The sequence below is a fragment of the Ixodes scapularis genome, unplaced genomic scaffold (assembly GCF_016920785.2).
Source record: "Ixodes scapularis isolate PalLabHiFi unplaced genomic scaffold, ASM1692078v2 PGA_scaffold5__190_contigs__length_132052651, whole genome shotgun sequence".
NCBI lineage: Eukaryota > Metazoa > Arthropoda > Arachnida > Ixodida > Ixodidae > Ixodes > Ixodes scapularis.
In genome coordinates this window covers 83907487-83911774 of record NW_024609880.1, presented here as the reverse complement: position 1 = coordinate 83911774, position 4288 = coordinate 83907487, and the positions used below count along the sequence as shown (strand labels likewise).

General features: G+C 44.0%; 1 pseudogene; it reads left to right on the top strand.

Annotated features, from left to right (window-relative positions):
• The first annotated feature begins 1593 nt into the window (after positions 1-1593).
• On the top strand, positions 1594-3986 carry LOC115310024 (annotated as a pseudogene).
• Positions 3987-4288: the final 302 nt, after the last annotated feature.

Here is a 4288-nt window from a genome sequence, read left to right as displayed (position 1 = left end):
CCGGGGAGCAGGACCGCGGGCGCAAAGATGCGCTCCCGATAAGAAACCGAAATCTAGAAACGCGTCCGAATTGGACGTTTTTACAAAACGCCGTAAAATGCTGTTCCGGCATTATATCCTGCTAAAAATAGTGTATTTAGGGGTTTTCAAAGATGCTCAGCAAGTTTCTAACTGAAACCATGTTTATTTTCAGTAATTAAAAACTTAATTAACGAATTTTAATTAATTAGCCGGCTTATCGCAAAGATTAGCCACCCACATAAGGTCCGCCTGGCCGTATGACACTCCTGCCCAAACCGCATTAGTGTAGCTTTCACGGTTTATTTTAAACAAATGTGTAAGAATAAAAAAACAACACCATATATATATATATATATATATATATATATATTTATATCTTGGGCTAAGTAGGCTGTAGGCGTATTTTTATAAAAGTTAAAGCCACCGAGGGTCAAACAAACTTGGAAGGTTTAATTCAACATGTTTAAGTCATACGGAAACCGCGAGGTTTCGAAGGGTTCCCCTTCGAAACGTTGCGTCTACTTTATATATATATATATATATATATATATATATATATATATATATATATATATATATATTTATATATTTCTTTTTGCTGCAAGCATATGTACGGGGCCGAGGGTTGCGCAAGCACCTTTGAGGCTTTTACCCTTTGCTCCACCATGCTTCATGGAAACTAGTATTATTTATGAACAATGCCCTTGCGTCTGCTTTCCCACAAAACACATATACAGTCAATCATTGCGTTGCGCATAAATAACATAGCGAATAACCAGGTCGAGAACATAATGCTCCATACAAATTCAATCTTCACGGATGGTGTCTTCGCACGAAGACGTTATCTCTGTCCTGTGAACAGCTGGAATCTGCTGTCGATCACAGTAATTGGCCATCTGCGTGCTCCGAGGAAGAGCGAACCCTCAGGTTTTCTTAACAAGCGTTTTGGCTATTACTCGAGTAAATACGGTAATTGGTCAAACGCTTCACACTTTTCTAGCTACAACACTTGTTTATTACATATACTTGCATTACATAGTTTAATACCCAAGCATGCATGTTCACAGCCGCTCTAGAGGGGAGAGATGCTCTCTTTTTGCGGCCTTTGCCCTCGCCGAGGCAGCAATGCGATTTTTTCTTGTCGTGGAACCCCACTACTTCCCGCGTGAAGGTGCCACCACCCTGCCCTTCCCCAACGCACGCCGAGCAGCGCTGGCCGCCCCACACTCCAACTGTATTCGAGTATTTTTATGTTTGCTTTGTTTTCGTTGCAAGATTACGCATTAGTCCGCCTTAGTTCCAACAAGCCGAAAGTTTCGAGCGGACGAGGCTGCACGAATTGACTAAGTGGACAACGCCTCGCACGCCGTGTATCGAATATCAGGCTGATGGTAAACTTTTCTGTGTCGTTCTGTAATTCCCGGTGTGGGAATACTCCAGCTCTTTCTTTTCATCAATTTCCGAGCTACGAAGAACAGTGTTCTAAATAGAAAAATAACATTTCACGAGAAAATTTGACTATCAACGACGAGTCGGCATCAACTGCCGTTTGTAGTAGACGTTTCCGTCACAATGACTAGGTTGCTGAGTGCCGCATCAAAAAGCTCCTTCCGGGTGACGTACCGACCGTCTTTGAAGACTATTCATCCCACCTGCCGCCAAGAGCGAAGAAGCCTCGCGAGGACCCTGTGCCTCGCGATTTCCTACCCCCTCGGAAACCAACGAAGCGGAATGCCGAAGCAGCTGAATGCTCGCACGACGTTTGCGATGTGTCGGACGGCGTTCCCGATCAGAAACCAAGTGTTTGCAAACAAACGACAAACAATGACGCTCAGCGAACAAGCCATTATTTTCGCATGATTGGAAGACTTCGCTCTCAGGTCGCATACCACCGCTCCAAGAGCGGGAAGTTTCTGCAACAGCCCGCAGCTGTAAGAAAAGTGACCAGCTTCTAACGTGAAGATGAGCGGTACACTTCTGTCAAGAATATTGCTGCAGAATCTGAGAAGGAAGAAAAAAGGCGTAGTTTCTTCTTCACCAGATAAGAAGCTACGGAAAGAAACGGCTATGCTACCCCGAAGAGATCATCAGAGAATGTGTCATAGGGCGATTTCTTTCGTCAAAAGGCTATGGTCATGCTCGAGCATAGAATCTTCTGGCACTCCCAGGGAAGTGCACTCTTCAGAGATACACAGGCCCAAGCCCAACATCATCAGGAATAAGTGCCGCCATAAAAGAAAAGCTGATTCACGAAGCCTCAATGCTCAGCAGAAATCAGCACATGGCGTCATTAATTTTTAATGAGGCTGCCATAAAGCCTAAGTGCATTTACGACAGGAGAGGTGATACAGTGTTTTGCCTCAGGGACAAACCGGATAGCAGTACGCGCTCTAGCTCAACAGAAACACTCGCAAGCAGGGTTCTAGGCTTCGTTCTTAATGACATTACTAGCTTTTACAGGATACCGTGATCCTAGTATTTCACGAAGCAGCTAAGTGGAAGAAACCTCTTTACGTGGACCGAGGAAGTCCCCTCAGCTGTGGAGTTGTGCGGTTTCGGGATCATTCGAATTATGACAAACAATTATTCCGAAAACTCGACGATGTTCAAGCATATGGGAAATCGCTGCGTGCTAACAGTTGTGAGCCATCCGGATGATGATGAACGAATAGTCTTCCTGAGCTTTGACTCTTGCGGCATTTTCAAGAACATCCATCGAACGCAAGCTTACCAATGGCTCAGGTGTAGTCAGTGGTATGTTCGTCCACAAACTTTGATTACCAAAAGGACATGACGATCAAACTTGCACGGAATTTGACAAGGAAACATGTCTACCCCACAAACCTAGAGAGGATGAATGTGATTCGTGCCGTGCTAATATTCTCCCCACTGGTAACTGCAGCCTTAGAACACCTTCAGCAAAACTCACGCGGTGATCCTGCTCGTTATAAATTCAAAGACGCAAGCCCTACCATTCCTATCACAAAGACAATGAAGGAATGGTTTGACATTCATGACACAACCTACACAAAAAGTGCACAGAAAAGACCCATCTCAACGAAAGACGACCCTCGACTGGCGTGGCTTGAAAACGAGTTTCCATGCTATTTGAAGAGAATCTAGGAAACGTCCGTGGCTTTAGGAATGAATGTTTTCATAGATGAGACCTTCCAAGCCTTGGTTTTTGGCGCGAAGTCAACTGTGGAGACAACAAAGCTCCTTCTAGCAAAAAGCGCCAACTTCGTCCTGACAAGAAAATTGAACAGCAACCCCATTGAAGCACTTTTTCAGAGAATAAGATTCATGTATAGTGGCAATGACATGCTCAATGCAAGGGCTATGATGGCGGCTCTAGATCAGGTTGTGAAAGAAAAGACTGCCTGCTTCAGGCGAAGTCAAGATACTTGATGCTGCCACTTATAAACCTCGCTCCACATCTACCACCAGCACTAATTAAAGAACTAAGATGCTTAAGAGAACATCCCGGTGCTCCTTCACGCTCTGTGACCTACTCTGAAATTGGATACGTCGGTGGGTGTGTTGTAAAGCTTATCAGTGACTTTGGATGTGATACTTGTGTAATGCTTCTGACTACAAGGAAGAAAAATTACACCTTGTTTATGCTTGTGCAAGGTCAAAACACTAGTGGGCTCTATTAACCAAAGCCACAGTTTCTTGCTCTCTTGGACACGATAGTGTCTTTCTTTGAGATAGCAGTGGAGCACATGGCACGGACAAATGTTGTCTGACCCCTGAAAGTACTGAATGAACCATATCTTTATGACTCGCCCATCCTGAGCTGCTCAGAATGTGTAAACAACAGTCACGCAAAGCGGTTGGGTAGTTTGATTTCTGAGAAATTCGTCAGGATCCTTCTCGTTAACTATGCAAGAAAGGTTACGGACAATAATGGCAGGCCCCCTGCCTATGTGCATAAGCCGTCGAGAATGCATTTCAGGCTGTGAACATGTAAGTCTGCCTCATGTGAATTTCGTGGTGTACTGCTTCGGAAAAGCCTACTTGTTTAGCGTGAATAAACACGGCACAATATTGCTATGAGTTCCCGAAATGGAAGTCAAATTGTGTTTCAATATTTTGTTTGCTACAATAGCGTGAATTGAAAAAAAGGTTGATGTTATAAGCACTACAGCCTTCGACCACTTTCACATTCATGATTTGTTGCGGCTGAAGCGCAACACCTCCCGTGGTGATTGTTCCATTATTAAAAAGAAAATTATATAAAGCAAAAAGATAAATGTCTTAATGG